Here is a 13,756-nt window from a genome sequence, read left to right on the forward strand (position 1 = left end):
TGGGAAGAGGTGGAAGGGCAGGAAGCAAATATAGTCCCAGATGTGATGCCTGCACTGAAACAGAAGGGGCAAGTAGACATTAAGAATGCAAAAAAGGAAACTGTGTGGAGGGCACTCTATAAGAGGAGAAACATTGGAGCAAAGACACAGCAGATAGCAACTTTGTGTGTAAGCAAGACTACATTTGAGGCTGGAGTGAACAGTCAGGGACTGAAGCCCACTGTATGAATTACTGAATTTATATCCCATCCATCAGTTGAATTCAATGCAGAGGCTAAACAATAAAACACACAAGGGCCAGGTTAAGCTTATTAATTATGAACACGATTGCTACTGCTTTATTACATAATACAGACTACAAAATGCAGACAAGGAAAATAAAATGAATGGGTTCTCTTTGGAGCTACCTGTCATGGGGTGAGCAAGTTGGGGGCTTTTGCTCTGAAGAACTGAAAGTCAAAAAAACCAGAGAGAATCAAGAGGCTGCCAGTAAGACCAAGAGCAGTATTTATAATAACAGTGATAACAGTATTTTGGTAACAAAAGAAAGTGACCTATGTGTTAAAAATGTATATCCTTGAATATGTGGCTCATATCGAAGGCCTAACATGATGCCTGCCACACAATAGGTACTCAACTATACTTGGAATAATTTCACTATGTAAAAATGATGAAAGCACTATAATAAATGAAAGTTTAGAAAGTCTCAAGAATTCATAAGAAAAATAAAGTTCTAAAAGTAACTCAATCCTAAAGCCTTTAAGAAAAATGTTAAGACTTCAAATGAAAGCCTTATCCCAAGTCCTTCTGAAAACAGATGAAGGTAAGTTAATATATAATTAAGAAACTAACTTCTTTTGGACATATAATATCTAATTTCACCAATCCAACAAAATTTGAAACATTTAATTGTTTATTCCTTTCATTTTTCATGACACTATTTCTTCCACAGGCAGTATGGTAGAGCAGAGTCCAGGTTTTTTCACTTACTAGCTTTCTAACCAAGAGCAAAATATTTAACATCCCTGCCGGTCCCCACCTCGGTAACACCATCAATCTCCAAGTGTCAATGTAAAGCAACAAACATGTTGAATATAAATTAAATGAATTTTACCTTTTCTTTTTACCTTTGGTATGTGCTTACCCTTTGGTTTGTGTTAAGCCTTTGCCAAAAGCTCTACCTTGAGATCTTTAAAGAACTGGCACAGGCTTGCTTAGTTTGATACTGATGTGCCAATCTTTATAGGATTTGCACCAGCTGAGGTGAGATATTGTATAGATAACAGTGAAACTTGAAAATATTGTATTAAAATTAGACAAGAAGTCAGAATATAAACATGAAAGCAACTAATATCTCTGTGGTCATAGTAAGATGTGTGGTATGAACACGGTGAGGACACTTAGGCACAATGAGTTTCATGAAGAAGGTTGCACTAAAAACACTCATCTAACTTTATTTAACTCATTTTCTCAGTGATTGAACAGAACCATTCCTCTACTGTTGAACACACACCAATATTTTTAGGTCAGCAGCATTGCAGAGAATACATCTACAGTCTGTAAAGCACTGTTCTAGTGTTTCAAAGATCTTTAAAAATCTTTTTAAAAAACAATTATTTTATAAACGATGGAAAATGGAGGTTTAAACAACTTAAATGCATCAAGAGGTAGAATTAGTAGGATCTGAAAGTTCTGATTCCTACCCTAGATCCTTTTATGAAACTTCTTAGAAGAATCTAAAATATTACAAATTAAATAATTTGTTAACTAAGAGTTTTACACCTAACAAACACACCAATGAGGTATAAGAAAAGATTTTAAATATAAAGCTTTATTAATCGATTTAGGAAACATGCCCCCAAATCTCTTAATCACATAAAAACTGAGATACAGTATCTTATCTCCCAATATTGTAAAGTTTAGAACAAACTTTTAAGTGGTTAACTACTCAACTATGCAAAGCCATTCTTCCTAATGAAACTATATGACAGCTTAAAAACAAAACAAAAAAAACAAACCTGCGTAGCAATCACTATCATCACAGGCAACAATACTATTAAGTCACATAATAAACAACAGCCCTTTCGAGGTTCTGACATAAGAACGAATCTTTATTTATCATGATCATTTTAAATGAACATTAGGCAGGAATTTCATTTCTGGCCAAGGAGTAACAGGGACCAGATATATCCTCTCGCCTAGAACAACCAAAGAACTAGACTAAATACTCGTATATAGAACAACCGTTTTTAAAGCACAGGAGGCAACAAAGGACAGTGATCTCTAAGAGACAAGCAACAAATTAGGTGAGCCCTATTTTTATTGCCCTGGCTCACTGCCTTGACAAAGCTCAAGAGTGCTGTGCAGGCAGAAAAAACCAGGTAGAGCCAGGCAGCCAGTGTGACTGAGTTCCAGAGAAGGAGCTGAGAGTCCAGGAAGATCAAAGAAGATAGAGTTCATAGGACAGAGTACTGGAGAAGAGAAAAAAATACAGAATAAGGACTCTGAAGGTTCCCCTTGAGTCCTCGGCTTTGTACCGATCAGTGCAAGTGTGTGAAGAAACTACCCTCGGCCAAGGGAAGAACTATCTGGGGGGAAAGGGCCCAGAGCTTACACAGGGCTGGGAACAGTGCCTCCTCCAACTATCCAGATTGGAAAACGCCATGATTCCTGGGGTACTGGGAATACCCAGAGGATGAAATGGGGATTAGCCCTGGTATAAACACTGACCTGGACCTGTCTAACAAAGACCCAAAAGGATCAAGCTGTTCGCAAGTAACTTAACTGTATCCCACAAGACAGCTCAATAGTATTTATAGGAACACAAAAATGGAAGGGGCAAAGGAAATTTTGCAGGATGATGGTTTTATTCGCTCCTTGATTGTGGTGATGGTTTCTCAGGTATACACAAATGTCAAAACTTATCAAATTGTATAATTTAAGAATGTGCTGTCGATTCTACATCAATTATATGTCAATATAGTACAAAACAGAGCCTTAGACTAAACGTTAAGTAGACTCTTGAACATTTATCAATTTCCATTTGTATTTTTTTGTTGTACTTTTTTCACCCGTAATATATGCCAATGTTCTAAATTTTCTAAATGTCTAGTTTAAATTAATCTTTGCAAGTCAGTTGAAGTCTTAAAAATGAAAATTGTTCCACATTTTATAAGTGATTTTAATAATTGAGTTAGGATTTTTATTATAAAATATGAACCTTCACAAAGTATTTATTACCATGAATAAATCTTGCTCAAATTTGTTACAACCTTTGTATAACATCACATACAAGAGGGCTAGTTAATAATTTTTCCCGAAAGACATGCCGCATCTTAAAAAAAAATAGACTACTTAGAGAGAAATACTACCTAGAAAAGGCTAAAGGGATTAAGGTCTACCAGCAAAGTACAACCTAGAACGCCCCCCACTTCAGGCGTTGGGACCCAGAAAAAAACAGACCATTAACCAACAGAGTAAAAGCAGAATTCTGGGTTCAACTGCCTCCAAAATTTATGCCCCAAACTCCAGGAAGTGTCACATTCTAAAAGCATCTTCACCTTTGGCACAAAAGCAATTACATCTAACTCCAAAATAAAAACTCAAATATTTGATATATCACAGTACACAGTTCAAAATTCAAGGCAAAATATGAAATATGAAATTCAACTAAAAAGAAAGTAATTATTGTACTTTCTTTCTGAAAGGCCTTCATTCAACAAGTATTGATTAAAGGCCTACCAAATAAAAGGCATTGACCCATGCAGTGGACATAACATTTTCTGTCAAGGAGTTTTCAAAGGATAAAAAGCCTACCTTTATTTTAAAAGCCATTAAACAAAAAACCGACTGGTGTTGGGTTAATCTAAAGATAGAAGCTCACAGTGAGCCTCGTCCAATACTTCATTTTGATAGGCTAGTGACTAAAATTTTCACTTAAGAGCTTCTTTTCCAAAATAACATTCACACCTAAGTTTTAATTATTTGTATGCTTTCATTACAAAATACACTTTCATCCATTCCTCCACACCCTTCAATTCCGCTTGTCCTGGGTTTAGATCACCAAAACCTCTGGCCTAAGAGAACAGTCCTCAAATAATTTATTTCATCTCTTCTCACCTTCTTCCAATAATCTGCCATGTTACTGACAAAGCTTTCTAAAAATATCTGCTGGTATTTATTTTCCTAGTCAAAATTTGACTCATTCTCCATTTTCTAAGAACAAAAATTAAAATTTTGAAGTGTAACATACAAGGTTGTTCACAAATGCAGACTTTGGTGTTGTATTCCCAGTCATTCTATAAGATGAACCAACAGGTCCTCCCCCATGCAGCTGGCAGGCAGGCGCCATCTTTCCTGTGTTGAGCCCGTCCCAAAGGCCAAATGTGAATCTGAATTGGTCTGGTGAACTCTGCTCCCTCCACTCTACTCACTCACTGAGGCCCCACTATACCCGACTCCATACCACAGGAGGCTTTATCAGCAGCTGAACCTTACGGGAGCCGGCAAGTGGCAGAAGGCCTCACTGTGTCCTAACTTTTTGCGGAGTTATCACAGTCCCGGTATTGGGGCAGCCATCCTCGGTTTGCAGCATGGCCTCTCCCAGGTGCCTCCAGGTCCAACATAGGTAGAGACCAACCATGGATCGCTTTGTAGCTCCTACCAGCTAGACCCTCACTGGTCACAGGCAGGTGAACTGGGCCTGCACCAGAGCCTTCCCAAGAGGCCCCAGAACCAACATACTCAGAGGTTGGCTTCAGACCACAGCAGAGCACCTCCCAATTAGCCCCAGAAATGGCATACACAAAGGGCGTCCTCAACAAACACCAGAGCCCACTAAGGTGAATCCCGCTCTCTGTGGTAACCCCCTGCACAGGAGAGCATAAGCTATGGACGTGGCCAAACCCCACATCCAGTCACCTGAAGGTCCATCCCACCTACTGACATGCCAATAATAATCAGGGTTCAAATATAACGGGAGGGCACACACAACCCACACAAAGGACACTCCTGGAGCACCAAGTGCAGGTGACCAGGGAGACTGTGCCACTGCGCCCCACAGGACACCTACTAAATAAGGCCACCCAGTCAAGACTGGGAGACATGCAGCCCTACCTAATACACAGAAACAAACACAGAGAGGAAGCCAAAATGAGGAAACAAAGAAATACATCCCAACTGAAAGAACAGGAGAAAACACCAGAAAAAGAACTAAATGAAATGGAGGCAAACAGTTCAAAACACTGGTTAAAAGGGTTATAAGGATTCTCAAGGATATAGTGAGAACTTCAACAAACAGATTGCAAGCATAAAACAAACAATAAAAAAGAATCAGTCAGAAGTGAAGAATACAATACTGAAATGACGAATGCACTAGAAGGAATTACTGGCAGACTAGATGAAGCAGAGGATCGAACCAACAATTTGGAAGACAAGGTAAAAGAAAACACCCAATCAGAACAGCAAAAGGAAAAAGAATCCAAAAAAGTGAGGCTAGCTTAAGAGACCTCTGGGACAACATCAAGTGTAACAACATTCGCATCACAGGGGTACCAAAAGGAGAAGAGAGAAAGCAAGGGATTGAGAACCTATTTGAAGAAATCATGACAGAAAACTTTCCTAACATGGTGAAGGAAATAGACATAAAAGCCGGAAGTGCAGAGTCCCAAAAAAGATGGACCCAAACAGACCCACACCAAGACACATAAAAATTAAAATGCCAAAGGTTAAAGACAAAGAGAGAATCCTAAAAGCAGCAAGAGAAAGGCAACTAGTAACTTATAAGGGAGCTTCCATTAGACTGTCCGCTGATTTCTCAACCAGAAGGGATTAGCACAAAATATCTAAAATGAAAAGCAAGGAACTATAACCAAGACTATTCTACCCAGCATGGCTATCATATAAAATTGAAGGAAAGATAAAGAGCTTCCCAGACAAGAAAAAGTTAAAGGAGTTCATCACAGCCAAACCAGTATCACAAGGAATGTTAGAGAGCCTTCTTTAAGACAGAAGGAAAAAAACAGAGCACGATAAAAAATATGAATAAAATGGCAATAGCTACATATCTATCAACAATTACTTTCAATGTAAATGGATTAAATACTCTAATCAAAAGACAGAGGGCTGAACAGATAAGAAAACAAAAGCCTTACATATACTGCCTACAACAGACTCACTTCACATTGAAAGACACACACAGACCTGAAAGTAAAGGGATATAGAAAGTTATTTCATGAAAATGGGAATAAAAAAAACAAAAACCAGAAAACAAAAAAAGCTGGGGTAGCAATATTTTTAATCACACAAAATAGACTTTAAAACAAATGCTATAACAAAGAGACAAAGAAGGACCCAGTAATCCCACTTCTGGGTATTTATCTGAAGAAATCCAAAACACTACTTTGAGGGGATGTGTACATCCATATGTTTATTGCAGCATTATTTACAATAGCCAAAATGTGGAGACAGCCTGGGTGTGCATCAATGGATGAGTGGATAGATAGGAGGTGGTACATATATACAATGGAATATTGCTCGGCCATGGAAGGGAATGGGTTCTTGCCACCTGTGATGGCATGGATGGACATGGAGGGTACTGTGCTGAATGGAGTATGTCAAAACAAACAAACAAAACAGAAACATACTCATAGATACAAAGAACATTTTGATGGTTGCCAGATGGGAGGAGGCTTAAAGGGATAGGTGAAAAAAGGGAAGCATTTAAGAAGTACAAATTGGTTGTTACAAAGTAATATTGGGTGATAGATGGGAGGGGGTTTTGGGACAAGGTGAAAAAGGTGAAGGGATTAAGGAGTATAAATTGTTAGTTACAAATAGTTATGGGGATGTAAAGTAAAGCATAGGGAATATAGTCAATAATATGGCAATAGCTATGTATAGTGCCAGGTGAGTACTAGTCAAAGGGATCACTTCTTAAATTATACAAGTGTCTAACCACTATGCTGTACATTTGAAATATAAACTAATATTGAATATTAACAGTAATTGAAAACTTAAAAAAGGGAGGAAAAAGGTAAAAAGGAGTAAGAGGTTCAAATTTCCAGGTATAAAACAAATAAGTCATGGGGATGTAACGTACAGCATGGGGAATACAGTGAATAATATTGTGATAGCACAGTATGGTGTCAGATGGTTGCTGGACTTATCATGATCACTTCTTTAGGTAAATAAATGTTAAACAACTATGGCGTACACTTTAAACTGATATAACGTTGTATGTTAGCTATATTTTTTAATAAAAATCTTTTAAAAAAGAAAAAAGTGTTAAAGGAGACAGTTCAGAAAAAGAAACACAAATGACTTTTAAAGCATATTAAAAGATATTCAATATCACTCATAACACAAATTATAACAAGATATTTTTAACCAATCAGACTGGCAAAGGCTGTAAACAAAAAACGCTGGTAGTAAGCCATATGGGAGGATACAGGGAAAGAAGTATTCTTCACACACCATAGAAATGAGTACAGAGAGCTAAAAAGCCTTTGTGGAGGGAAATTCGGGAACATATAACAAAATTGAAAATGCATGGAACCTCCTGACTCAGATATTTCATTCTAGGACTCTTACAAATGGCATCCACTGCAGTGCTATTTCTGGGAGGAAGATATCAGAATCAACCTAAGGATTCCCCTAAGGAGACTTACAGAGACCGTTTTTCATCAAGATAGACACTACACATCCATGCAACGCACTGCTATGCAGCTACTCAAAGGATGATGAAAGGATGTGCTGACAGGTCGCGCGTGATCGTTAAAATATATTGCTAGATAAAGTAGGCCACCATTTGCATTTCCAGCAACTCTCCCTGTCAAAAGAGATACACACATATGCACGTGCACATAGTGTGTGTGTGAGAAAACATTCTCTGGAAGAATAGACAAGAAATTGTCAACAGTGTTTGACTAAGTGAAGGAGGACTTCAGATCAGAGAGAGAAGACTTTTTTCACCATATATTCTTTTAATCTATTATGTATTTTCTGTAATTTTTAACATGGGTATGAATTACGTTTTCAAAGAATATTTCACAACTTTTAAAAAACAGGTGGGAGAAGATGTCCCATTTTAGCAAAAATCTGAAAACTTCCAAAGAAAAATTTGAAAAGTTCCATTCTAATCACTTTATTCTTTCTTCTCTAGGTAGGCCTTGTGCTTTAATCATGATAAAGCTTACTCATGCCATTCATGAAATATAATCTCTTTCCAGAGCCCACCATTTTTGTCTCAAGCCACACTCATCTTTCAAGGCCTACAAGGCTCAAAAATCACACAGCAAGTCACCAAAGATTCAGGATTTAATAAGTCTATTTCAAAGTCCATAATCTGTTCATTCATTACATCATACTGTCTCCCTAAAAGCAAAGTCAAAGTTGGTGTCTAATTCATCCTTCTGTTCCCACCACCAAGTACATCGCAAGCACTCAACAAATGTTTTATGAAAGAATGATAAATTCATGTGAGAGGCAAAGAGAATTACTGAAAGCTTGAATGAACAACCTCATTTCTATACTGGATATCTAGGAATATGGAGGCACAAGACCAATAAAAGAATTGTATAATCACTTTTAGACAATGCAAAGAACTATAGTATAAAAGCTTGAATTGTAACTATAGATGATACAACTGAACTTTCCCATCTTTGAGATGATAAATTAAAGTTACTTTGGAAAGATGAACTGTGATGTCTTCTACATAATAATTTAACTATGTAATATAAGTACAGTCTTCCCTTACTACACTTTACTAGTTCTAGGTCTTACATGGCTTTGTATGTCCCTCAATGTCTATGATAGTGCTCTCTAAGGATATAATAACAGCAAACAGTATGTTTATTCTTAGTAACACCAACACTTTGGTGGCTCATGAAATACACTCAATAAACATTTACAGGACAGAAGAGCCTGAAGAAAGGTTAAAGATAATATTTGAAGAAAGAATACATTTAGCAAAGCTGAATTTAGTCACCTTGTTCTAATTGTTTACCTAACTAACAACTAAGGGATTTAGTTACTACCACTTCATACAGTCTATGAAGGGAATCGTTTGGATTTCTCTTTTAGCCAGGCTTAAAGCCATAAAAAGTAGAAAGTACTACAAAAAAAAGAACAATATTTAATTACATATTATCTTAGATCTTGAAAAAGTGAAATACCTTATTATCCTCAACTTAAACTGACACAAAAATAAAATGTTTGTCTCCCAAATCCAAGAACATAAATTACAAGCTATTGATTTTTAACCTAGTATGAGAAAAATATATGAAACTCAACCTTTTTCAGAAACTTGATTTTACTTTTTCAATACATGGCTGCATGAAAAATGATTATCTTTGAAACTGTGGTGAAATCTTATAACTGAAATAAGTACATGAGAAAATCTTCAGGAAACGAAAAATGGTGCTTTTCATAAGCGATTACTTTATTAAGACAGATGGCAAGCCATTCGAATAGTTAAGATGAGGAAATTATTCAAAACTTTCCAATTTTACTTTCCTTTCATTGGAAATAGCCAGAAAAAAATTAACAGAAACTGTTTCTTGTTTCTGTTTTTTAAAACAGGTAGGCTTCCAGCTATGCCAAAACTTTTCCCTGAATTTTCTATATTCTGAGATCTTCACAAAATAATAAATCTTTGCCATTCAAATATCTACCAATAAAAACAAACAAACAAACAAACAAACAAAAACCTAGGAAGTTTCCCTGGGGTACGATATTATAAGCACAAATAAAACCATTTCACAATATATACAGATGATGTCAAATCACTACATTATGTAACAAACTTATATAATGCTACTGGTCAATTATATCTCAATAAAGCTGGAAAAAAATTACCATTTAAGCAATATACGTAAGTATTAAAATAAAATAACAAAAGGGGTAAGCAGAGATCAGAGATTCATGACCAATGAATGCCTGTTATAAATGCTATCTAGAAATTGCACACTTCAATAGTAAATCATTTCCCAACTTAGCATAAATAACTTATTAAAAATGAATCAAGTTACTGATGTTCAATTATTAATATTTCTGCATTTTGTAACCCATAATCATATATTATGATTTTTTAAAATGTGCATTTTTAATGAACTACTTGCCAAATAAGAGACAACCTTCATGTATTTGTCTTATGTGTCACTACAAGAATTTCTTCTTTTAAAACAGTAAAATACAAATACAAACATTTTTTTTAATTCTATAAATATTTTTCTTTTAGCAAGCACATGTGTGCATGGACATAACATAAAACATTAAAATACCTGAGGGGTTATCTACATTCACTCTTAAACTTTTCATTTAGTTAAAGGCAAATCTGAAGGAAGACATTATACCAATAGTAAACTAAAATGTTTTCAATAAGAACTTTTTTTTCCACCAGGGTATTTTTAAAACAAATAACATCATATAAGTATATTGGGAACAAATATTCTGTCCAGTAAACTATATAAATATTTGTTCAAAATTAAGATACATTAAAGATATTTGTTTTTCTTTAAATACACACACACACACACACACACACACACACACACTTATAGTTATTCAGATATAAGGCAGAAAAAAGCAAAATCAAAACAGAACACCTTCATTAATTCCATATACTAGTAACTGAAATGACTTATTTCATTTTTCATTAAGGCAACTAAAATGTTTACACAAATGAGTCAAGTTACTACTTCCTAAACTTCAATAAAATATTACAAAAACACTAAGCTTTGCTGGGCTTTTATGGAAGCACATAAAATTCTTTCTTTCCTAATTTCAACTAGCTTCTTTCTAATTAAGATATCTCATAAGTCAAATTTTACAGAAGACTTTAAAATCTATTTTTAAAAATGGCCAATCATGAAATATTTAAAAGAAGATAAAAAACATGGTTCCATATGCATTTTTCCAGTATTTCAAAATGAATTAATTTTGCCTTTTGAAATGAACTTTACATGATCTTCAAAACAATCAGCTAACTTACAGTGTTAGTTGGATCTTCATGTAAAATTCGATCATATAGCTGTATAGCATCATCATATCTATTTAAAAAGAAAAAGAAACATCAAGATTAAACTGGCAGGGTTTTAAATGCATTTATAATTGCTATCCAAGTCACTTCCCTTCATATAACAGCAAAAGTTTACTACAGTATAATTTTTTAAGGAAAAAAGTAAGGTATAAAGTATTTATAGAAAAACTTACTTCAAAAACATACTGATTTAATTTGACCTAAATACAAAAGTAAAAACTAGTGGCACAAACAGATACTTTTATGGTCCAAGACATACCTAAAATTACAGCCAATAAAACATAAGAAGAAGTTTAATTATAACAAATACATTCACAAGAAAATGATCTATGTATTAATTCTCCTTTAATGAATATTTATAGTAGCTTTTCTTAGTTGAGTTGATTCAGTCAATTCATTAAGTACCCATTAAGTATGCATATGCAATACTTAATCTTTGCTGGGTTAAAATCTCATAAGGGAAAAAGTTAACAAATTTATCAAAAGAAAAAATAACTATGACAGCATATAACTAAGAAGCCAAAATTCACATTACGTGATAGAGAATCAAAGGGAACGATACATCAGAAATGACATGAAGAACTTTACCTAACTATGTGGTCTTATATATAGTAATCTTGATTGAGGGAGCAAGGAAATAGCTGAGTCTGAAATTCTTTCCTAACCATATTCACAACCCCCCAACTCCTTTCTCATCAATTTCTCCACTTCTGAATACAGATCTTTAGAGAAAGCAAAATACAGCATTTAAAAACGTTTACAGCAGTGTTTCTAAAACTAAGAATAACAAATACATTCTTGAGATCTATTCATAAGTTCTCTATGAGAAAATTTTAATTTTACATTTTTCTTTTAATGATATCTGAAAGATAGATAGGGATACATATGAATATTCTGTATCATCATGATGACATATCTTTTAACTGAACGCCCACAATTTTAGTGCTCAAACCTGTATTTGTGATTATGATTACACCAATAGGTAAGAATTCTTTCCCTGAAGCAGACTACTGAGAAAAATAAAAGTAGACAATTTGTAAATGTACCCATAATATGTGAGAGTCAAACTGCATCCCTGCACAATAAATCAATCAGACTTAGCAATACTTCAAATAAAGAAAATCAGTTTGGACATCAAATACATAATAATGCAATAGGTATGCTAGCCTCATAAGAATCTGCAACTAAATGGAGAAACAGAAAATAAAATCATTAAATAATACTAAAACAAAACAATAAAATATGTAAATAAGGCAAAATTAGTGCTATAGAGCAGGATTTCTCACAAGACACAGTATATGAGAATCACTGGGGAATCTTCTTCCAACTATAAAACCTCTGGGAAACATACTGGAAAACACTGAGGGAGATAGGAAACCATTCATTGTTTTCAAAGTTGTACAAAAACAATACACATAAGGCAATAGTACCTAGTTTTATATTTGAACATATTTAAGTTATATTATAATTTTTTTAAAAATTATGTAAAAACTGAGTGTGATGGTTAATTTTATGGTCAACTTGACTGACCATGGGGTACCTAGATTAAACATTATTTCTAGGTGTGTCTGAGGGTATTTCAGGATGAGATTAACATTTGAATCCATGGACCCAGTAAAATACATTTCCCTCCCCAATGAGGGTGGGCATTATCCAATCCCCTGAGGGCCGGAATAGTACAAAAGTGGAGGAAAGAGGAATTCAACCCTTTTTACTATTGCCTCGCTGTTAAGGTGGGACCTCTCACCTCATCTCCCATTGCCCTCAGACTGGGATTTATACCACTGACTCCCTTAGTTCTCTCTCAGCCTCTGGACTCAGACTCAGACTGAATTACAGCACCAACTTTGCCAGGTCTCCAGCTTACACATGGCAGATCTTGGGACTTCAAAGCTTCCAAAATCGAATGAACCAATTTCTCATAATAAATCTCCATTTATATATGGTTCTGTACATACACACACGGTTCTATATCCTATTGGTTCTGTTTCCCTACAGAATCTTGACTAACACACTGAAGGTCCACAAAAACGTACTTTAGTCAGCAATGTTCTCATACCCACCTGTCTATTCACCTGCAGGACTTTTTAAATAAAAATCTGGATTATACTCCTAATAGACTGATCTCACGAAAGTGGGGACCAGGCAACTACATGTTTTTTAAAACACCACAGTTCATTCTAATTTACACAATCGTGTATGAGAATCAACGATTAATGGTCTTATAAAACAAAGACACATAATATCCACTCTTTCAGATAAAAACAGTAAAACTTAAGTAAAAGGGTGATGTGGTTTTCCATTAAAGAATAAGGCTTTAAAGAAATCAAAGTTCACTAGGTTTCTTAGAAAACCTGAGTTAATACTTAAAAATAAATTATTGCTACCATATCAATTTTTTATGTTTGGAAATACGGTAGAAAAATAATGATTAAAATGTGTGCTTTGGAAACTAGTACCTCTTTACAATACACTTTTACAACATACTTTTAAAAATCATTTATCTTGGACTATGGGATGTGTTTTGCTATTCACATTATCTTAAAAGTGGTCTAGGAATTCATCTGCCTGAAATAAAACAAAAAGTAGTATTAGAGTAGAACACTGATTCAGGAGCTATCCTTTGCAAATTTCTTCCATTCTGTCCTCTAATTCTAAATTAATTTCTGCTAACCTAAACAATCTTATTTATTTTTCTTTATTTATTTCCTTTGTTTA

At 34.8% G+C, this 13,756-nt stretch overlaps 1 protein-coding gene across 4 annotated transcripts in view; it reads right to left on the reverse strand.

Annotated features, from left to right (window-relative positions):
* Window positions 1-11,091, reverse strand: part of EMC2 (ER membrane protein complex subunit 2) — a 54,998-nt gene extending 43,907 nt beyond the window's left edge. For all 4 annotated transcript variants that reach the window (XM_074316263.1, XM_074316265.1, XM_074316266.1 and 1 more), the window contains exon 1: window positions 10,991-11,091. The gene's annotated coding sequence lies outside the window, so the exon portion shown is untranslated. The remainder of the gene's footprint in view (window positions 1-10,990) is intronic.
* Window positions 11,092-13,756: the final 2,665 nt, after the last annotated feature.

The sequence above is a fragment of the Rhinolophus sinicus genome, linkage group LG12 (genome assembly GCF_036562045.2).
Source record: "Rhinolophus sinicus isolate RSC01 linkage group LG12, ASM3656204v1, whole genome shotgun sequence".
NCBI lineage: Eukaryota > Metazoa > Chordata > Mammalia > Chiroptera > Rhinolophidae > Rhinolophus > Rhinolophus sinicus.